A 24,767-nucleotide genomic window follows, 5' to 3' on the forward strand; every position below is an offset into this window, starting at 1 on the left:
AGGTGGGGTGATGCATAAAACCAGAGTTTGATATAAGCACAGCGACCGTTTCAAAAACCAACTTTGGAATTGACAAGACCGACACCTTCCTCAGTGAAAGAGACTCAAAACCCCATATTTCCCACAGAGGAATATATCTGACTAGTAAGAATCTTAAAACCTATGTATTGATATGTCTCCATAAGGGAATCAAGTGTGTCTAGAGTGGCATAAACATGGCAGCGAGAATCAGCTCAAACCCACTATAAAAAGGAATTTCAAAAGCAAAACCAAAAAACAGGGAAATTCTTTACAATTCCTTCAGGGTGTCTGAGGAAACCTGGAAAGACCCTATCTACAATGACAGCTGGATGTGGCATAAGGCTGGACACTTGGGACTGAGAGGATCGGTGAGATTGGGTGAGCAAATGCAGACCCTTTCAAGCAATAATGCATGGCCACCATTCCATGGGTCCCAACTCTCCAGGTTCAAGGGAATATTACTACAGCTATAACATGTACAGGAAACCTAGAGGATGGACACACTGTGAATACGAAAGGTTTCTAAAACTCGACGAATAGTCCCTCTCCTGGTGCTCCAGTTTGACTTTCCAACTGCCTTACTATCAATCTCCCAACTTGGAGAGACAGGCCCTTTAACCTCCTGGTTTGCACAGGTTCCCAATTTGGCAGAGGATGGAAGGGACGAGGGAGAACCCATGAGAGAGTAGCTGTTAGGCATTTGGACGGGCACATGTCACTCTAATTTCCCGGCAGGAAGAAGAATTAACCAAAGTCTCAGCCACCCACCGGGAACCAGTATAGGACATGCTCCAAAATTTTGGACTTGCGTTCAGCTCACAAAAAACGAGTTGAGAAATGGAGCTCAAGGGCACAGCAGTTCACAAACTGGCAGAGTGATAAAGGACAACTATCGTCCAAAAATCTGTTGAGGGAAGTCAACGAGGCGGACTTGAATGCGAGGCAAAATAGCAGGAAACAGATTTCAAGAGGTACGTTGGAATCGCCTGTAAAGCACAGGAAGAGGGGCACAACTTGGACAATGGTGCACTTGGCCAAAAAGGGCGTATGCGTTTTCTCCTGAATATATTCAGGAGAAAACGCATACGCCCTTTTTGGCCAAGCAAGCAAGCGGGCAATGCAAATCTGCACTACAAAGAAGTATCACTTCCCACCGGTCAAAAGGGACATCCACAAAATGTGTAAAAACCAGAAAGGCAAGACAGGCCCTGCAGAACAGGGAGCCTTGTTATGCTGATGGGCGGGATGTAAATTGCCAACTGCCTCACTGGAGGAGTGCATTGTGTTCCCTAAAACAAGTAAACAACAGAGCTACAGAGCCAAGGCCACTTCCAGTCTAGGGAATATACCTTGGGAAAACTGAAAATCAATAAGAAAGAGCCACCTCCAAATTTAGGGCTGCACTGACTACAAGAACCTCAACTTGGGTACACCTTAAATATCCCAGGAAATATAAAAATGGTTCAAAACATTGTGGTACTTACGTACGATGGAATATCCCTCAGCCATGAAATCAATGTCATAAGACCAGTAGCAGCAAAGTGAGTGGATTCAGGTACGATGATTCTAAGTGAAATAAGTCACACAGAAAAAGGAACTTATCATAAGATATCACTTATTAAGATCCTGTAAACATGGCTACACGTGAACTGAGTTAGGAAAGAGAACAGAGTCTCACATTTAGAAAACACTCTTATGCCTGCATAAAGGGGAAGGAGAGGTGGGGTGATGCATAAAACCAGAGTTTGATATAAGCACAGCGACCGTTTCAAAAACCAACTTTGGAATTGACAAGACCGACACCTTCCTCAGTGAAAGAGACTCAAAACCCCATATTTCCCACAGAGGAATATATCTGACTAGTAAGAATCTTAAAACCTATGTATTGATATGTCTCCATAAGGGAATCAAGTGTGTCTAGAGTGGCATAAACATGGCAGCGAGAATCAGCTCAAACCCACTATAAAAAGGAATTTCAAAAGCAAAACCAAAAAACAGGGAAATTCTTTACAATTCCTTCAGGGTGTCTGAGGAAACCTGGAAAGACCCTATCTACAATGACAGCTGGATGTGGCATAAGGCTGGACACTTGGGACTGAGAGGATCGGTGAGATTGGGTGAGCAAATGCAGACCCTTTCAAGCAATAATGCATGGCCCCCATTCCATGGGTCCCAACTCTCCAGGTTCAAGGGAATATTACTATAGCTATAACATGTACAGGAAACCTAGAGGATGGACACACTGTGAATACGAAAGGTTTCTAAAACTCGACGAATAGTCCCTCTCCTGGTGCTCCAGTTTGACTTTCCAACTGCCTTACTATCAATCTCCCAACTTGGAGAGACAGGCCCTTTAACCTCCTGGTTTGCACAGGTTCCCAATTTGGCAGAGGATGGAAGGGACGAGGGAGAACCCATGAGAGAGTAGCTGTTAGGCATTTGGACGGGCACATGTCACTCTAATTTCCCGGCAGGAAGAAGAATTAACCAAAGTCTCAGCCACCCACCGGGAACCAGTATAGGACATGCTCCAAAATTTTGGACTTGCGTTCAGCTCACAAAAAACGAGTTGAGAAATGGAGCTCAAGGGCACAGCAGTTCACAAACTGGCAGAGTGATAAAGGACAACTATCGTCCAAAAATCTGTTGAGGGACGTCAACGAGGCGGACTTGAAAGCGAGGCAAAATAGCAGGAAACAGATTTCAAGAGGTACGTTGGAATCGCCTGTAAAGCACAGGAAGAGGGGCACAACTTGGACAATGGTGCACTTGGCCAAAAAGGGCGTATGCGTTTTCTCCTGAATATATTCAGGAGAAAACGCATACGCCCTTTTTGGCCAAGCAAGCAAGCGGGCAATGCAAATCTGCACTACAAAGAAGTATCACTTCCCACCGGTCAAAAGGGACATCCACAAAATGTGTAAAAACCAGAAAGGCAAGACAGGCCCTGCAGAACAGGGAGCCTTGTTATGCTGATGGGCGGGATGTAAATTGCCAACTGCCTCACTGGAGGAGTGCATTGTGTTCCCTAAAACAAGTAAACAACAGAGCTACAGAGACAAGGCCACTTCCAGTCTAGGGAATATACCTTGGGAAAACTGAAAATCAATAAGAAAGAGCCACCTCCAAATTTAGGGCTGCACTGGCTACAAGAACCTCAACTTGGGTACACCTTAAATATCCCAGGAAATATAAAAATGGTTCAAAACATTGTGGTACTTACGTACGATGGAATATCCCTCAGCGATGAAATCAATGTCATAAAACCAGTAGCAGCAAAGTGAGTGGATTCAGGTACGATGATTCTAAGTGAAATAAGTCACACAGAAAAAGGAACTTATCATAAGATATCACTTATGAAGATCCTGTAAACATGGCTACACGTGAACTGAGTTAGGAAAGAGAACAGAGTCTCACATTTAGAAAACACTCTTATGCCTGCATAAAGGGGAAGGAGAGGTGGGGTGATGCATAAAACCAGAGTTTGATATAAGCACAGGGACCGTTTCAAAAACCAACTTTGGAATAGACAAGACCTACACCTTCCTCAGTGAAAGAGACTCAAAACCCCATATTTCCCACAGAGGAATATATCTGACTAGTAAGAATCTTAAAACCTATGTATTGATATGTCTCCATAAGGGAATCAAGTGTGTCTAGAGTGGCATAAACATGGCAGCGAGAATCAGCTCAAACCCACTATAAAAAGGAATTTCAAAAGCAAAACCAAAAAACAGGGAAATTCTTTACAATTCCTTCAGGGTGTCTGAGGAAACCTGGAAAGACCCTATCTACAATGACAGCTGGATGTGGCATAAGGCTGGACACTTGGGACTGAGAGGATCAGTGAGATTGGGTGAGCAAATGCAGACCCTTTCAAGCAATAATGCATGGCCCCCATTCCATGGGTCCCAACTCTCCAGGTTCAAGGGAATATTACTACAGCTATAACATGTACAGGAAACCTAGAGGATGGACACACTGTGAATACGAAAGGTTTCTAAAACTCGACGAATAGTCCCTCTCCTGGTGCTCCAGTTTGACTTTCCAACTGCCTTACTATCAATCTCCCAACTTGGAGAGACAGGCCCTTTAACCTCCTGGTTTGCACAGGTTCCCAATTTGGCAGAGGATGGAAGGGACGAGGGAGAACCCATGAGAGAGTAGCTGTTAGGCATTTGGACGGGCACATGTCACTCTAATTTCCCGGCAGGAAGAAGAATTAACCAAAGTCTCAGCCACCCACCGGGAACCAGTATAGGACATGCTCCAAAATTTTGGACTTGCGTTCAGCTCACAAAAAACGAGTTGAGAAATGGAGCTCAAGGGCACAGCAGTTCACAAACTGGCAGAGTGATAAAGGACAACTATCGTCCAAAAATCTGTTGAGGGACGTCAACGAGGCGGACTTGAAAGCGAGGCAAAATAGCAGGAAACAGATTTCAAGAGGTACGTTGGAATCGCCTGTAAAGCACAGGAAGAGGGGCACAACTTGGACAATGGTGCACTTGGCCAAAAAGGGCGTATGCGTTTTCTCCTGAATATATTCAGGAGAAAACGCATACGCCCTTTTTGGCCAAGCAAGCAAGCGGGCAATGCAAATCTGCACTACAAAGAAGTATCACTTCCCACCGGTCAAAAGGGACATCCACAAAATGTGTAAAAACCAGAAAGGCAAGAGAGGCCCTGCAGAACAGGGAGCCTTGTTATGCTGATGGGCGGGATGTAAATTGCCAACTGCCTCACTGGAGGAGTGCATTGTGTTCCCTAAAACAAGTAAACAACAGAGCTACAGAGCCAAGGCCACTTCCAGTCTAGGGAATATACCTTGGGAAAACTGAAAATCAATAAGAAAGAGCCACCTCCAAATTTAGGGCTGCACTGGCTACAAGAACCTCAACTTGGGTACACCTTAAATATCCCAGGAAATATAAAAATGGTTCAAAACATTGTGGTACTTACGTACGATGGAATATCCCTCAGCGATGAAATCAATGTCATAAAACCAGTAGCAGCAAAGTGAGTGGATTCAGGTACGATGATTCTAAGTGAAATAAGTCACACAGAAAAAGGAACTTATCATAAGATATCACTTATGAAGATCCTGTAAACATGGCTACACGTGAACTGAGTTAGGAAAGAGAACAGAGTCTCACATTTAGAAAACACTCTTATGCCTGCATAAAGGGGAAGGAGAGGTGGGGTGATGCATAAAACCAGAGTTTGATATAAGCACAGGGACCGTTTCAAAAACCAACTTTGGAATAGACAAGACCTACACCTTCCTCAGTGAAAGAGACTCAAAACCCCATATTTCCCACAGAGGAATATATCTGACTAGTAAGAATCTTAAAACCTATGTATTGATATGTCTGCATAAGGGAATCAAGTGTATCTAGAGTGGCATAAACATGGCAGCGAGAATCAGCTCAAACCCACTATAAAAAGGAATTTCAAAAGCAAAACCAAAAAACAGGGAAATTCTTTACAATTCCTTCAGGGTGTCTGAGGAAACCTGGAAAGACCCTATCTACAATGACAGCTGGATGTGGCATAAGGCTGGACACTTGGGACTGAGAGGATTGGTGAGATTGGGTGAGCAAATGCAGACCCTTTCAAGCAATAATGCATGGCCCCCATTCCATGGGTCCCAACTCTCCAGGTTCAAGGGAATATTACTACAGCTATAACATGTACAGGAAACCTAGAGGATGGACACACAGTGAATACGAAAGGTTTCTAAAACTCAACGAATAGTCCCTCTCCTGGTGCTCCAGTTTGACTTTCCAACTGCCTTACTATCAATCTCCCAACTTGGAGAGACAGGCCCTTTAACCTCCTGGTTTGCACAGGTTCCCAATTTGGCAGAGGATGGAAGGGACGAGGGAGAACCCATGAGAGAGTAGCTGTTAGGCATTTGGACGGGCACATGTCACTCTAATTTCCCGGCAGGAAGAAGAATTAACCAAAGTCTCAGCCACCCACCGGGAACCAGTATAGGACATGCTCCAAAATTTTGGACTTGCGTTCAGCTCACAAAAAACGAGTTGAGAAATGGAGCTCAAGGGCACAGCAGTTCACAAACTGGCAGAGTGATAAAGGACAACTATCGTCCAAAAATCTGTTGAGGGAAGTCAACGAGGCGGACTTGAAAGCGAGGCAAAATAGCAGGAAACAGATTTCAAGAGGTACGTTGGAATCGCCTGTAAAGCACAGGAAGAGGGGCACAACTTGGACAATGGTGCACTTGGCCAAAAAGGGCGTATGCGTTTTCTCCTGAATATATTCACGAGAAAACGCATACGCCCTTTTTGGCCAAGCAAGCAAGCGGGCAATGCAAATCTGCACTACAAAGAAGTATCACTTCCCACCGGTCAAAAGGGACATCCACAAAATGTGTAAAAACCAGAAAGGCAAGACAGGCCCTGCAGAACAGGGAGCCTTGTTATGCTGATGGGCGGGATGTAAATTGCCAACTGCCTCACTGGAGGAGTGCATTGTGTTCCCTAAAACAAGTAAACAACAGAGCTACAGAGCCAAGGCCACTTCCAGTCTAGGGAATATACCTTGGGAAAACTGAAAATCAATAAGAAAGAGCCACCTCCAAATTTAGGGCTGCACTGACTACAAGAACCTCAACTTGGGTACACCTTAAATATCCCAGGAAATATAAAAATGGTTCAAAACATTGTGGTACTTACGTACGATGGAATATCCCTCAGCCATGAAATCAATGTCATAAGACCAGTAGCAGCAAAGTGAGTGGATTCAGGTACGATGATTCTAAGTGAAATAAGTCACACAGAAAAAGGAACTTATCATAAGATATCACTTATGAAGATCCTGTAAACATGGCTACACGTGAACTGAGTTAGGAAAGAGAACAGAGTCTCACATTTAGAAAACACTCTTATGCCTGCATAAAGGGGAAGGAGAGGTGGGGTGATGCATAAAACCAGAGTTTGATATAAGCACAGCGACCGTTTCAAAAACCAACTTTGGAATTGACAAGACCGACACCTTCCTCAGTGAAAGAGACTCAAAACCCCATATTTCCCACAGAGGAATATATCTGACTAGTAAGAATCTTAAAACCTATGTATTGATATGTCTCCATAAGGGAATCAAGTGTGTCTAGAGTGGCATAAACATGGCAGCGAGAATCAGCTCAAACCCACTATAAAAAGGAATTTCAAAAGCAAAACCAAAAAACAGGGAAATTCTTTACAATTCCTTCAGGGTGTCTGAGGAAACCTGGAAAGACCCTATCTACAATGACAGCTGGATGTGGCATAAGGCTGGACACTTGGGACTGAGAGGATCGGTGAGATTGGGTGAGCAAATGCAGACCCTTTCAAGCAATAATGCATGGCCCCCATTCCATGGGTCCCAACTCTCCAGGTTCAAGGGAATATTACTATAGCTATAACATGTACAGGAAACCTAGAGGATGGACACACTGTGAATACGAAAGGTTTCTAAAACTCGACGAATAGTCCCTCTCCTGGTGCTCCAGTTTGACTTTCCAACTGCCTTACTATCAATCTCCCAACTTGGAGAGACAGGCCCTTTAACCTCCTGGTTTGCACAGGTTCCCAATTTGGCAGAGGATGGAAGGGACGAGGGAGAACCCATGAGAGAGTAGCTGTTAGGCATTTGGACGGGCACATGTCACTCTAATTTCCCGGCAGGAAGAAGAATTAACCAAAGTCTCAGCCACCCACCGGGAACCAGTATAGGACATGCTCCAAAATTTTGGACTTGCGTTCAGCTCACAAAAAACGAGTTGAGAAATGGAGCTCAAGGGCACAGCAGTTCACAAACTGGCAGAGTGATAAAGGACAACTATCGTCCAAAAATCTGTTGAGGGACGTCAACGAGGCGGACTTGAAAGCGAGGCAAAATAGCAGGAAACAGATTTCAAGAGGTACGTTGGAATCGCCTGTAAAGCACAGGAAGAGGGGCACAACTTCTACAATGGTGCACTTGGCCAAAAAGGGCGTATGCGTTTTCTCCTGAATATATTCAGGAGAAAACGCATACGCCCTTTTTGGCCAAGCAAGCAAGCGGGCAATGCAAATCTGCACTACAAAGAAGTATCACTTCCCACCGGTCAAAAGGGACATCCACAAAATGTGTAAAAACCAGAAAGGCAAGACAGGCCCTGCAGAACAGGGAGCCTTGTTATGCTGATGGGCGGGATGTAAATTGCCAACTGCCTCACTGGAGGAGTGCATTGTGTTCCCTAAAACAAGTAAACAACAGAGCTACAGAGCCAAGGCCACTTCCAGTCTAGGGAATATACCTTGGGAAAACTGAAAATCAATAAGAAAGAGCCACCTCCAAATTTAGGGCTGCACTGGCTACAAGAACCTCAACTTGGGTACACCTTAAATATCCCAGGAAATATAAAAATGGTTCAAAACATTGTGGTACTTACGTACGATGGAATATCCCTCAGCGATGAAATCAATGTCATAAAACCAGTAGCAGCAAAGTGAGTGGATTCAGGTACGATGATTCTAAGTGAAATAAGTCACACAGAAAAAGGAACTTATCATAAGATATCACTTATGAAGATCCTGTAAACATGGCTACACGTGAACTGAGTTAGGAAAGAGAACAGAGTCTCACATTTAGAAAACACTCTTATGCCTGCATAAAGGGGAAGGAGAGGTGGGGTGATGCATAAAACCAGAGTTTGATATAAGCACAGGGACCGTTTCAAAAACCAACTTTGGAATAGACAAGACCTACACCTTCCTCAGTGAAAGAGACTCAAAACCCCATATTTCCCACAGAGGAATATATCTGACTAGTAAGAATCTTAAAACCTATGTATTGATATGTCTGCATAAGGGAATCAAGTGTATCTAGAGTGGCATAAACATGGCAGCGAGAATCAGCTCAAACCCACTATAAAAAGGAATTTCAAAAGCAAAACCAAAAAACAGGGAAATTCTTTACAATTCCTTCAGGGTGTCTGAGGAAACCTGGAAAGACCCTATCTACAATGACAGCTGGATGTGGCATAAGGCTGGACACTTGGGACTGAGAGGATTGGTGAGATTGGGTGAGCAAATGCAGACCCTTTCAAGCAATAATGCATGGCCCCCATTCCATGGGTCCCAACTCTCCAGGTGCAAGGGAATATTACTACAGCTATAACATGTACAGGAAACCTAGAGGATGGACACACAGTGAATACGAAAGGTTTCTAAAACTCGACGAATAGTCCCTCTCCTGGTGCTCCAGTTTGACTTTCCAACTGCCTTACTATCAATCTCCCAACTTGGAGAGACAGGCCCTTTAACCTCCTGGTTTGCACAGGTTCCCAATTTGGCAGAGGATGGAAGGGACGAGGGAGAACCCATGAGAGAGTAGCTGTTAGGCATTTGGACGGGCACATGTCACTCTAATTTCCCGGCAGGAAGAAGAATTAACCAAAGTCTCAGCCACCCACCGGGAACCAGTATAGGACAGGATCCAAAATTTTGGACTTGCGTTCAGCTCACAAAAAACGAGTTGAGAAATGGAGCTCAAGGGCACAGCAGTTCACAAACTGGCAGAGTGATAAAGGACAACTATCGTCCAAAAATCTGTTGAGGGACGTCAACGAGGCGGACTTGAAAGCGAGGCAAAATAGCAGGAAACAGATTTCAAGAGGTACGTTGGAATCGCCTGTAAAGCACAGGAAGAGGGGCACAACTTGGACAATGGTGCACTTGGCCAAAAAGGGCGTATGTGTTTTCTACTGAATATATTCAGGAGAAAACGCATACGCCCTTTTTGGCCAAGCAAGCAAGCGGGCAATGCAAATCTGTACTACAAAGAAGTATCACTTCCCACCGGTCAAAAGGGACATCCACAAAATGTGTAAAAACCAGAAAGGCAAGACAGGCCCTGCAGAACAGGGAGCCTTGTTATGCTGATGGGCGGGATGTAAATTGCCAACTGCCTCACTGGAGGAGTGCATTGTGTTCCCTAAAACAAGTAAACAACAGAGCTACAGAGCCAAGGCCACTTACAGTCTAGGGAATATACCTTGGGAAAACTGAAAATCAATAAGAAAGAGCCACCTCCAAATTTAGGGCTGCACTGGCTACAAGAACCTCAACTTGGGTACACCTTAAATATCCCAGGAAATATAAAAATGGTTCAAAACATTGTGGTACTTACGTACGATGGAATATCCCTCAGCCATGAAATCAATGTCATAAAACCAGTAGCAGCAAAGTGAGTGGATTCAGGTACGATGATTCTAAGTGAAATAAGTCACACAGAAAAAGGAACTTATCATAAGATATCACTTATGAAGATCCTGTAAACATGGCTACACGTGAACTGAGTTAGGAAAGAGAACAGAGTCTCACATTTAGAAAACACTCTTATGCCTGCATAAAGGGGAAGGAGAGGTGGGGTGATGCATAAAACCAGAGTTTGATATAAGCACAGGGACCGTTCCAAAAACCAACTTTGGAATAGACAAGACCTACACCTTCCTCAGTGAAAGAGACTCAAAACCCCATATTTCCCGCAGAGGAATATATCTGACTAGTAAGAATCTTAAAACCTATGTATTGATATGTCTCAATAAGGGAATCACGTGTGTCTAGAGTGGCATAAACATGGCAGTGAGAATCAGCTCAAACCCACTATAAAAAGGAATTTCAAAAGCAAAACCAAAAAACAGGGAAATTCTTTACAATTCCTTCAGGGTGTCTGAGGAAACCTGGAAAGACCCTATCTACAATGACAGCTGGATGTGGCATAAGGCTGGACACTTGGGACTGAGAGGATCGGTGAGATTGGGTGAGCAAATGCAGACCCTTTCAAGCAATAATGCATGGCCCCCATTCCATGGGTCCCAACTCTCCAGGTTCAAGGGAATATTACTACAGCTATAACATGTACAGGAAACCTAGAGGATGGACACACTGTGAATACGAAAGGTTTCTAAAACTCGACGAATAGTCCCTCTCCTGGTGCTCCAGTTTGACTTTCCAACTGCCTTACTATCAATCTCCCAACTTGGAGAGACAGGCCCTTTAACCTCCTGGTTTGCACAGGTTCCCAATTTGGCAGAGGATGGAAGGGACGAGGGAGAACCCATGAGAGAGTAGCTGTTAGGCATTTGGACGGGCACATGTCACTCTAATTTCCCGGCAGGAAGAAGAATTAACCAAAGTCTCAGCCACCCACCGGGAACCAGTATAGGACATGCTCCAAAATTTTGGACTTGCGTTCAGCTCACAAAAAACGAGTTGAGAAATGGAGCTCAAGGGCACAGCAGTTCACAAACTGGCAGAGTGATAAAGGACAACTATCGTCCAAAAATCTGTTGAGGGACGTCAACGAGGCGGACTTGAAAGCGAGGCAAAATAGCAGGAAACAGATTTCAAGAGGTACGTTGGAATCGCCTGTAAAGCACAGGAAGAGGGGCACAACTTGGACAATGGTGCACTTGGCCAAAAAGGGCGTATGCGTTTTCTCCTGAATATATTCAGGAGAAAACGCATACGCCCTTTTTGGCCAAGCAAGCAAGCGGGCAATGCAAATCTGCACTACAAAGAAGTATCACTTCCCACCGGTCAAAAGGGACATCCACAAAATGTGTAAAAACCAGAAAGGCAAGACAGGCCCTGCAGAACAGGGAGCCTTGTTATGCTGATGGGCGGGATGTAAATTGCCAACTGCCTCACTGGAGGAGTGCATTGTGTTCCCTAAAACAAGTAAACAACAGAGCTACAGAGCCAAGGCCACTTCCAGTCTAGGGAATATACCTTGGGAAAACTGAAAATCAATAAGAAAGAGCCACCTCCAAATTTAGGGCTGCACTGACTACAAGAACCTCAACTTGGGTACACCTTAAATATCCCAGGAAATATAAAAATGGTTCAAAACATTGTGGTACTTACGTACGATGGAATATCCCTCAGCCATGAAATCAATGTCATAAGACCAGTAGCAGCAAAGTGAGTGGATTCAGGTACGATGATTCTAAGTGAAATAAGTCACACAGAAAAAGGAACTTATCATAAGATATCACTTATGAAGATCCTGTAAACATGGCTACACGTGAACTGAGTTAGGAAAGAGAACAGAGTCTCACATTTAGAAAACACTCTTATGCCTGCATAAAGGGGAAGGAGAGGTGGGGTGATGCATAAAACCAGAGTTTGATATAAGCACAGCGACCGTTTCAAAAACCAACTTTGGAATTGACAAGACCGACACCTTCCTCAGTGAAAGAGACTCAAAACCCCATATTTCCCACAGAGGAATATATCTGACTAGTAAGAATCTTAAAACCTATGTATTGATATGTCTCCATAAGGGAATCAAGTGTGTCTAGAGTGGCATAAACATGGCAGCGAGAATCAGCTCAAACCCACTATAAAAAGGAATTTCAAAAGCAAAACCAAAAAACAGGGAAATTCTTTACAATTCCTTCAGGGTGTCTGAGGAAACCTGGAAAGACCCTATCTACAATGACAGCTGGATGTGGCATAAGGCTGGACACTTGGGACTGAGAGGATCGGTGAGATTGGGTGAGCAAATGCAGACCCTTTCAAGCAATAATGCATGGCCCCCATTCCATGGGTCCCAACTCTCCAGGTTCAAGGGAATATTACTACAGCTATAACATGTACAGGAAACCTAGAGGATGGACACACTGTGAATACGAAAGGTTTCTAAAACTCGACGAATAGTCCCTCTCCTGGTGCTCCAGTTTGACTTTCCAACTGCCTTACTATCAATCTCCCAACTTGGAGAGACAGGCCCTTTAACCTCCTGGTTTGCACAGGTTCCCAATTTGGGAGAGGATGGAAGGGACGAGGGAGAACCCATGAGAGAGTAGCTGTTAGGCATTTGGACGGGCACATGTCACTCTAATTTCCCGGCAGGAAGAAGAATTAACCAAAGTCTCAGCCACCCACCGGGAACCAGTATAGGACATGCTCCAAAATTTTGGACTTGCGTTCAGCTCACAAAAAACGAGTTGAGAAATGGAGCTCAAGGGCACAGCAGTTCACAAACTGGCAGAGTGATAAAGGACAACTATCGTCCAAAAATCTGTTGAGGGACGTCAACAAGGCGGACTTGAAAGCGAGGCAAAATAGCAGGAAACAGATTTCAAGAGGTACGTTGGAATCGCCTGTAAAGCACAGGAAGAGGGGCACAACTTGGACAATGGTGCACTTGGCCAAAAAGGGCGTATGCGTTTTCTCCTGAATATATTCAGGAGAAAACGCATACGCCCTTTTTGGCCAAGCAAGCAAGCGGGCAATGCAAATCTGTACTACAAAGAAGTATCACTTCCCACCGGTCAAAAGGGACATCCACAAAATGTGTAAAAACCAGAAAGGCAAGACAGGCCCTGCAGAACAGGGAGCCTTGTTATGCTGATGGGCGGGATGTAAATTGCCAACTGCCTCACTGGAGGAGTGCATTGTGTTCCCTAAAACAAGTAAACAACAGAGCTACAGAGCCAAGGCCACTTCCAGTCTAGGGAATATACCTTGGGAAAACTGAAAATCAATAAGAAAGAGCCACCTCCAAATTTAGGGCTGCACTGGCTACAAGAACCTCAACTTGGGTACACCTTAAATATCCCAGGAAATATAAAAATGGTTCAAAACATTGTGGTACTTACGTACGATGGAATATCCCTCAGCCATGAAATCAATGTCATAAAACCAGTAGCAGCAAAGTGAGTGGATTCAGGTACGATGATTCTAAGTGAAATAAGTCACACAGAAAAAGGAACTTATCATAAGATATCACTTATGAAGATCCTGTAAACATGGCTACACGTGAACTGAGTTAGGAAAGAGAACAGAGTCTCACATTTAGAAAACACTCTTATGCCTGCATAAAGGGGAAGGAGAGGTGGGGTGATGCATAAAACCAGAGTTTGATATAAGCACAGGGACCGTTCCAAAAACCAACTTTGGAATAGACAAGACCTACACCTTCCTCAGTGAAAGAGACTCAAAACCCCATATTTCCCGCAGAGGAATATATCTGACTAGTAAGAATCTTAAAACCTATGTATTGATATGTCTCAATAAGGGAATCACGTGTGTCTAGAGTGGCATAAACATGGCAGTGAGAATCAGCTCAAACCCACTATAAAAAGGAATTTCAAAAGCAAAACCAAAAAACAGGGAAATTCTTTACAATTCCTTCAGGGTGTCTGAGGAAACCTGGAAAGACCCTATCTACAATGACAGCTGGATGTGGCATAAGGCTGGACACTTGGGACTGAGAGGATTGGTGAGATTGGGTGAGCAAATGCAGACCCTTTCAAGCAATAATGCATGGCCCCCATTCCATGGGTCCCAACTCTCCAGGTTCAAGGGAATATTACTACAGCTATAACGTGTACAGGAAACCTAGAGGATGGACACACTGTGAATACGAAAGGTTTCTAAAACTCGACGAATAGTCCCTCTCCTGGTGCTCCAGTTTGACTTTCCAACTGCCTTACTATCAATCTCCCAACTTGGAGAGACAGGCCCTTTAACCTCCTGGTTTGCACAGGTTCCCAATTTGGCAGAGGATGGAAGGGACGAGGGAGAACCCATGAGAGAGTAGCTGTTAGGCATTTGGACGGGCACATGTCACTCTAATTTCCCGGCAGGAAGAAGAATTAACCAAAGTCTCAGCCACCCACCGGGAACCAGTATAGGACATGCTCCAAAATTTTGGACTTGCGTTCAGCTCACAAAAAACGAGTTGAGAAATGGAGCTCAAGGGCACAGCAGTTCACAAACTGGCAGAGTGATAAAGGACAACTATCGTCCAAAAATCTGTTGAGGGACGTCAACGAGGCGGACTTGAAAGCGAGGCAAAATAGCAGGAAACAGATTTCAAGAGGTACGTTGGAATCGCCTGTAAAGCACAGGAAGAGGGGCACAACTTGGACAATGGTGCACTTGGCCAAAAAGGGCGTATGCGTTTTCTCCTGAATATATTCAGGAGAAAACGCATACGCCCTTTTTGGCCAAGCAAGCAAGCGGGCAATGCAAATCTGCACTACAAAGAAGTATCACTTCCCACCGGTCAAAAGGGACATCCACAAAATGTGTAAAAACCAGAAAGGCAAGACAGGCCCTGCAGAACAGGGAGCCTTGTTATGCTGATGGGCGGGATGTAAATTGCCAACTGCCTCACTGGAGGAGTGCATTGTGTTCCCTAAAACAAGTAAACAACAGAGCTACAGAGCCAAGGCCACTTCCAGTCTAGGGAATATACCTTGGGAAAACTGAAAATCAATAAGAAAGAGCCACCTCCAAATTTAGGGCTGCACTGACTACAAGAACCTCAACTTGGGTACACCTTAAATATCCCAGGAAATATAAAAATGGTTCAAAACATTGTGGTACTTACGTACGATGGAATATCCCTCAGCCATGAAATCAATGTCATAAGACCAGTAGCAGCAAAGTGAGTGGATTCAGGTACGATGATTCTAAGTGAAATAAGTCACACAGAAAAAGGAACTTATCATAAGATATCACTTATGAAGATCCTGTAAACATGGCTACACGTGAACTGAGTTAGGAAAGAGAACAGAGTCTCACATTTAGAAAACACTCTTATGCCTGCATAAAGGGGAAGGAGAGGTGGGGTGATGCATAAAACCAGAGTTTGATATAAGCACAGCGACCGTTTCAAAAACCAACTTTGGAATTGACAAGACCGACACCTTCCTCAGTGAAAGAGACTCAAAACCCCATATTTCCCACAGAGGAATATATCTGACTAGTAAGAATCTTAAAACCTATGTATTGATATGTCTCCATAAGGGAATCAAGTGTGTCTAGAGTGGCATAAACATGGCAGCGAGAATCAGCTCAAACCCACTATAAAAAGGAATTTCAAAAGCAAAACCAAAAAACAGGGAAATTCTTTACAATTCCTTCAGGGTGTCTGAGGAAACCTGGAAAGACCCTATCTACAATGACAGCTGGATGTGGCATAAGGCTGGACACTTGGGACTGAGAGGATCGGTGAGATTGGGTGAGCAAATGCAGACCCTTTCAAGCAATAATGCATGGCCCCCATTCCATGGGTCCCAACTCTCCAGGTTCAAGGGAATATTACTACAGCTATAACATGTACAGGAAACCTAGAGGATGGACACACTGTGAATACGAAAGGTTTCTAAAACTCGACGAATAGTCCCTCTCCTGGTGCTCCAGTTTGACTTTCCAACTGCCTTACTATCAATCTCCCAACTTGGAGAGACAGGCCCTTTAACCTCCTGGTTTGCACAGGTTCCCAATTTGGCAGAGGATGGAAGGGACGAGGGAGAACCCATGAGAGAGTAGCTGTTAGGCATTTGGACGGGCACATGTCACTCTAATTTCCCGGCAGGAAGAAGAATTAACCAAAGTCTCAGCCACCCACCGGGAACCAGTATAGGACATGCTCCAAAATTTTGGACTTGCGTTCAGCTCACAAAAAACGAGTTGAGAAATGGAGCTCAAGGGCACAGCAGTTCACAAACTGGCAGAGTGATAAAGGACAACTATCGTCCAAAAATCTGTTGAGGGACGTCAACGAGGCGGACTTGAAAGCGAGGCAAAATAGCAGGAAACAGATTTCAAGAGGTACGTTGGAATCGCCTGTAAAGCACAGGAAGAGGGGCACAACTTGGACAATGGTGCACTTGGCCAAAAAGGGCGTATGCGTTTTCTCCTGAATATATTCAGGAGAAAACGCATACGCCCTTTTTGGCCAAGCAAGCAAGCGGGCAATGCAAATCTGTACTACAAAGAAGTATCACTTCCCACCGGTCAAAAGGGACATCCACAAAATGTGTAAAAACCAGAAAGGCAAGACAGGCCCTGCAGAACAGGGAGCCTTGTTATGCTGATGGGCGGGATGTAAATTGCCAACTGCCTCACTGGAGGAGTGCATTGTGTTCCCTAAAACAAGTAAACAACAGAGCTACAGAGCCAAGGCCACTTCCAGTCTAGGGAATATACCTTGGGAAAACTGAAAATCAATAAGAAAGAGCCACCTCCAAATTTAGGGCTGCACTGGCTACAAGAACCTCAACTTGGGTACACCTTAAATATCCCAGGAAATATAAAAATGGTTCAAAACATTGTGGTACTTACGTACGATGGAATATCCCTCAGCCATGAAATCAATGTCATAAAACCAGTAGCAGCAAAGTGAGTGGATTCAGGTACGATGATTCTAAGTGAAATAAGTCACACAGAAAAAGGAACTTATCATAAGATATCACTTATGAAGATCCTGTAAACATGGCTACACGTGAACTGAGTTAGGAAAGAGAACAGAGTCTCACATTTAGAAAACACTCTTATGCCTGCATAAAGGGGAAGGAGAGGTGGGGTGATGCATAAAACCAGAGTTTGATATAAGCACAGGGACCGTTCCAAAAACCAACTTTGGAATAGACAAGACCTACACCTTCCTCAGTGAAAGAGACTCAAAACCCCATATTTCCCGCAGAGGAATATATCTGACTAGTAAGAATCTTAAAACCTATGTATTGATATGTCTAAATAAGGGAATCACGTGTGTCTAGAGTGGCATAAACATGGCAGTGAGAATCAGCTCAAACCCACTATAAAAAGGAATTTCAAAAGCAAAACCAAAAAACAGGGAAATTCTTTACAATTCCTTCAGGGTGTCTGAGGAAACCTGGAAAGACCCTATCTACAATGACAGCTGGATGTGGCATAAGGCTGGACACTTGGGACTGAGAGGATTGGTGAGATTGGGTGAGCAAATGCAGACCCTTTCAAGCAATAATGCATGGCCCCCATTCCATGGGTCCCAACTCTCCAGGTTCAAGGGAATATTACTACAGCTATAACATGTACAGGAAACCTAGAGGATGGACACACTGTGAATACGAAAGGTTTCTAAAACTCGACGAATAGTCCCTCTCCTGGTGCTCCAGTTTGACTTTCCAACTGCCTTACTATCAATCTCCCAACTTGGAGAGACAGGCCCTTTAACCTCCTGGTTTGCACAGGTTCCCAATTTGGCAGAGGATGGAAGGGACGAGGGAGAACCCATGAGAGAGTAGCTGTTAGGCATTTGGACGGGCACATGTCACTCTAATTTCCCGGCAGGAAGAAGAATTAACCAAAGTCTCAGCCACCCACCGGGAACCAGTATAGGACATGCTCCAAAATTTTGGACTTGCGTTCAGCTCACAAAAAACGAGTTGAGAAATGGAGCTCAAGGGCACAGCAGTTCACAAACTGGCAGAGTGATAAAGGACAACTATCGTCCAAAAATCTGTTGAGGGACGTCAACGAGGCGGACTTGAAAGCGAGGCAAAATAGCAGGAAACAGATTTCAAGAGGTACGTTGGAATCGCCTGTAAAGCACAGGAAGAGGGGCACAACTTGGACAATGGTGCACTTGGCCAAAAAGGGCGTATGCGTTTTCTCCTGAATATATTCAGGAGAAAACGCATAGGCCCTTTTTGGCCAAGCAAGCAAGCGGGCAATGCAAATCTGCACTACAAAGAAGTATCACTTCCCACCGGTCAAAAGGGACATCCACAAAATGTGTAAAAACCAGAAAGGCAAGACAGGCCCTGCAGAACAGGGAGCCTTGTTATGCTGATGGGCGGGATGTAAATTGCCAACTGCCTCACTGGAGGAGTGCATTGTGTTCCCTAAAACAAGTAAACAACAGAGCTACAGAGCCAAGGCCACTTCCAGTCTAGGGAATATACCTTGGGAAAACTGAAAATCAATAAGAAAGAGCCACCTCCAAATTTAGGGCTGCACTGACTACAAGAACCTCAACTTGGGTACACCTTAAATATCCCAGGAAATATAAAAATGGTTCAAAACATTGTGGTACTTACGTACGATGGAATATCCCTCAGCCATGAAATCAATGTCATAAGACCAGTAGCAGCAAAGTGAGTGGATTCAGGTACGATGATTCTAAGTGAAATAAGTCACACAGAAAAAGGAACTTATCATAAGATATCACTTATGAAGATCCTGTAAACATGGCTACACGTGAACTGAGTTAGGAAAGAGAACAGAGTCTCACATTTAGAAAACACTCTTATGCCTGCATAAAGGGGAAGGAGAGGTGGGGTGATGCATAAAACCAGAGTTTGATATAAGCACAGCGACCGTTTCAAAAACCAACTTTGGAATTGACAAGACCGACACCTTCCTCAGTGAAAGAGACTCAAAACCCCATATTTCCCACAGAGGAATATATCTGACTAGTAAGAATCTTAAAACCTATGTATTGATATGTCTCCATAAGGGAATCAAGTGTGTCTAGAGTGGCATAAACATGGCAGCGAGAATCAGCTCAAACCCACTATAAAAAGGAATTTCAAAAGCAAAACCAAAAAACAGGGAAATTCTTTACAATTCCTTCAGGGTGTCTGAGGAAACCTGGAAAGACCCTATCTACAATGACAGCTGGATGTGGCATAAGGCTGGACACTTGGGACTGAGAGGATCGGTGAGATTGGGTGAGCAAATGCAGACCCTTTCAAGCAATAATGCATGGCCCCCATTCCATGGGTCCCAACTCTCCAGGTTCAAGGGAATATTACTACAGCTATAACATGTACAGGAAACCTAGAGGATGGACACACTGTGAATACGAAAGGTTTCTAAAACTCGACGAATAGTCCCTCTCCTGGTGCTCCAGTTTGACTTTCCAACTGCCTTACTATCAATCTCCCAACTTGGAGAGACAGGCCCTTTAACCTCCTGGTTTGCACAGGTTCCCAATTTGGCAGAGGATGGAAGGGACGAGGGAGAACCCATGAGAGAGTAGCTGTTAGGCATTTGGACGGGCACATGTCACTCTAATTTCCCGGCAGGAAGAAGAATTAACCAAAGTCTCAGCCACCCACCGGGAACCAGTATAGGACATGCTCCAAAATTTTGGACTTGCGTTCAGCTCACAAAAAACGAGTTGAGAAATGGAGCTCAAGGGCACAGCAGTTCACAAACTGGCAGAGTGATAAAGGACAACTATCGTCCAAAAATCTGTTGAGGGACGTCAACAAGGCGGACTTGAAAGCGAGGCAAAATAGCAGGAAACAGATTTCAAGAGGTACGTTGGAATCGCCTGTAAAGCACAGGAAGAGGGGCACAACTTGGACAATGGTGCACTTGGCCAAAAAGGGCGTATGCGTTTTCTCCTGAATATATTCAGGAGAAAACGCATACGCCCTTTTTGGCCAAGCAAGCAAGCGGGCAATGCAAATCTGCACTACAAAGAAGTATCACTTCCCACCCGTCAAAAGGGACATCCACAAAATGTGTAAAAACCAGAAAGGCAAGACAGGCCCTGCAGAACAGGGAGCCTTGTTATGCTGATGGGCGGGATGTAAATTGCCAACTGCCTCACTGGAGGAGTGCATTGTGTTCCCTAAAACAAGTAAACAACAGAGCTACAGAGCCAAGGCCACTTCCAGTCTAGGGAATATACCTTGGGAAAACTGAAAATCAATAAGAAAGAGCCACCTCCAAATTTAGGGCTGCACTGGCTACAAGAACCTCAACTTGGGTACACCTTAAATATCCCAGGAAATATAAAAATGGTTCAAAACATTGTGGTACTTACGTACGATGGAATATCCCTCAGCGATGAAATCAATGTCATAAAACCAGTAGCAGCAAAGTGAGTGGATTCAGGTACGATGATTCTAAGTGAAATAAGTCACACAGAAAAAGGAACTTATCATAAGATATCACTTATGAAGATCCTGTAAACATGGCTACACGTGAACTGAGTTAGGAAAGAGAACAGAGTCTCACATTTAGAAAACACTCTTATGCCTGCATAAAGGGGAAGGAGAGGTGGGGTGATGCATAAAACCAGAGTTTGATATAAGCACAGCGACCGTTTCAAAAACCAACTTTGGAATTGACAAGACCGACACCTTCCTCAGTGAAAGAGACTCAAAACCCCATATTTCCCACAGAGGAATATATCTGACTAGTAAGAATCTTAAAACCTATGTATTGATATGTCTCCATAAGGGAATCAAGTGTGTCTAGAGTGGCATAAACATGGCAGCGAGAATCAGCTCAAACCCACTATAAAAAGGAATTTCAAAAGCAAAACCAAAAAACAGGGAAATTCTTTACAATTCCTTCAGGGTGTCTGAGGAAACCTGGAAAGACCCTATCTACAATGACAGCTGGATGTGGCATAAGGCTGGACACTTGGGACTGAGAGGATCAGTGAGATTGGGTGAGCAAATGCAGACCCTTTCAAGCAATAATGCATGGCCCCCATTCCATGGGTCCCAACTCTCCAGGTTCAAGGGAATATTACTACAGCTATAACATGTACAGGAAACCTAGAGGATGGACACACTGTGAATACGAAAGGTTTCTAAAACTCGATGAATAGTCCCTCTCCTGGTGCTCCAGTTTGACTTTCCAACTGCCTTACTATCAATCTCCCAACTTGGAGAGACAGGCCCTTTAACCTCCTGGTTTGCACAGGTTCCCAATTTGGCAGAGGATGGAAGGGACGAGGGAGAACCCATGAGAGAGTAGCTGTTAGGCATTTGGACGGGCACATGTCACTCTAATTTCCCGGCAGGAAGAAGAATTAACCAAAGTCTCAGCCACCCACCAGGAACCAGTATAGGACATGCTCCAAAATTTTGGACTTGCGTTCAGCTCACAAAAAACGAGTTGAGAAATGGAGCTCAAGGGCACAGCAGTTCACAAACTGGCAGAGTGATAAAGGACAACTATCGTCCAAAAATCTGTTGAGGGACGTCAACGAGGCGGACTTGAAAGCGAGGCAAAATAGCAGGAAACAGATTTCAAGAGGTACGTTGGAATCGCCTGTAAAGCACAGGAAGAGGGGCACAACTTGGACAATGGTGCACTTGGCCAAAAAGGGCGTATGCGTTTTCTCCTGAATATATTCAGGAGAAAACGCATACGCCCTTTTTGGCCAAGCAAGCAAGCGGGCAATGCAAATCTGCACTACAAAGAAGTATCACTTCCCACCGGTCAAAAGGGACATCCACAAAATGTGTAAAAACCAGAAAGGCAAGACAGGCCCTGGAGAAGTGGGAGCCTTGTTATGCTGATGGGCGGGATGTAAATTGCCAACTGCCTCACTGGAGGAGTGCATTGTGTTCCCTAAAACAAGTAAACAACAGAGCTACAGAGCCAAGGCCACTTCCAGTCTAGGGAATATACCTTGGGAAAACTGAAAATCAATAAGAAAGAGCCACCTCCAAATTTAGGGCTGCACTGGCTACAAGAACCTCAACTTGGGTACACCTTAAATATCCCAGGAAATATAAAAATGGTTCAAAACATTGTGGTACTTACGTACGATGGAATATCCCTCAGCCATGAAATCAATGTCATAAGACCAGTAGCAGCAAAGTGAGTGGATTCAGGTACGATGATTCTAAGTGAAATAAGTCACACAGAAAAAGGAACTTATCATAAGATATCACTTATGAAGATCCTGTAAACATGGCTACACGTGAACTGAGTTAGGAAAGAGAACAGAGTCTCACATTTAGAAAACACTCTTATGCCTGCATAAAGGGGAAGGAGAGGTGGGGTGATGCATAAAACCAGAGTTTGATATAAGCACAGCGACCGTTTCAAAAACCAACTTTGGAATTGACAAGACCGACACCTTCCTCAGTGAAAGAGACTCAAAACCCCATATTTCCCACAGAGGAATATATCTGACTAGTAAGAATCTTAAAACCTATGTATTGATATGTCTCCATAAGGGAATCAAGTGTGTCTAGAGTGGCATAAACATGGCAGCGAGAATCAGCTCAAACCCACTATAAAAAGGAATTTCAAAAGCAAAACCAAAAAACAGGGAAATTCTTTACAATTCCTTCAGGGTGTCTGAGGAAACCTGGAAAGACCCTATCTACAATGACAGCTGGATGTGGCATAAGGCTGGACACTTGGGACTGAGAGGATCGGTGAGATTGGGTGAGCAAATGCAGACCCTTTCAAGCAATAATGCATGGCCCCCATTCCATGGGTCCCAACTCTCCAGGTTCAAGGGAATATTACTACAGCTATAACATGTACAGGAAACCTAGAGGATGGACACACTGTGAATACGAAAGGTTTCTAAAACTCGACGAGTAGTCCCTCTCCTGGTGCTCCAGTTTGACTTTCCAACTGCCTTACTATCAATCTCCCAACTTGGAGAGACAGGCCCTTTAACCTCCTGGTTTGCACAGGTTCCCAATTTGGCAGAGGATGGAAGGGACGAGGGAGAACCCATGAGAGAGTAGCTGTTAGGCATTTGGACGGGCACATGTCACTCTAATTTCCCGGCAGGAAGAAGAATTAACCAAAGTCTCAGCCACCCACCGGGAACCAGTATAGGACATGCTCCAAAATTTTGGACTTGCGTTCAGCTCACAAAAAACGAGTTGAGAAATGGAGCTCAAGGGCACAGCAGTTCACAAACTGGCAGAGTGATAAAGGACAACTATCGTCCAAAAATCTGTTGAGGGACGTCAACAAGGCGGACTTGAAAGCGAGGCAAAATAGCAGGAAACAGATTTCAAGAGGTACGTTGGAATCGCCTGTAAAGCACAGGAAGAGGGGCACAACTTGGACAATGGTGCACTTGGCCAAAAAGGGCGTATGCGTTTTCTCCTGAATATATTCAGGAGAAAACGCATACGCCCTTTTTGGCCAAGCAAGCAAGCGGGCAATGCAAATCTGCACTACAAAGAAGTATCACTTCCCACCGGTCAAAAGGGACATCCACAAAATGTGTAAAAACCAGAAAGGCAAGACAGGCCCTGCAGAACAGGGAGCCTTGTTATGCTGATGGGCGGGATGTAAATTGCCAACTGCCTCACTGGAGGAGTGCATTGTGTTCCCTAAAACAAGTAAACAACAGAGCTACAGAGCCAAGGCCACTTCCAGTCTAGGGAATATACCTTGGGAAAACTGAAAATCAATAAGAAAGAGCCACCTCCAAATTTAGGGCTGCACTGGCTACAAGAACCTCAACTTGGGTACACCTTAAATATCCCAGGAAATATAAAAATGGTTCAAAACATTGTGGTACTTACGTACGATGGAATATCCCTCAGCCATGAAATCAATGTCATAAGACCAGTAGCAGCAAAGTGAGTGGATTCAGGTACGATGATTCTAAGTGAAATAAGTCACACAGAAAAAGGAACTTATCATAAGATATCACTTATGAAGATCCTGTAAACATGGCTACACGTGAACTGAGTTAGGAAAGAGAACAGAGTCTCACATTTAGAAAACACTCTTATGCCTGCATAAAGGGGAAGGAGAGGTGGGGTGATGCATAAAACCAGAGTTTGATATAAGCACAGCGACCGTTTCAAAAACCAACTTTGGAATTGACAAGACCGACACCTTCCTCAGTGAAAGAGACTCAAAACCCCATATTTCCCACAGAGGAATATATCTGACTAGTAAGAATCTTAAAACCTATGTATTGATATGTCTCCATAAGGGAATCAAGTGTGTCTAGAGTGGCATAAACATGGCAGCGAGAATCAGCTCAAACCCACTATAAAAAGGAATTTCAAAAGCAAAACCAAAAAACAGGGAAATTCTTTACAATTCCTTCAGGGTGTCTGAGGAAACCTGGAAAGACCCTATCTACAATGACAGCTGGATGTGGCATAAGGCTGGACACTTGGGACTGAGAGGATCAGTGAGATTGGGTGAGCAAATGCAGACCCTTTC

Source organism: Mesoplodon densirostris, chromosome 11 (assembly GCF_025265405.1).
Source record: "Mesoplodon densirostris isolate mMesDen1 chromosome 11, mMesDen1 primary haplotype, whole genome shotgun sequence".
In the NCBI taxonomy this organism is placed as follows: Eukaryota; Metazoa; Chordata; class Mammalia; order Artiodactyla; family Ziphiidae; genus Mesoplodon; species Mesoplodon densirostris.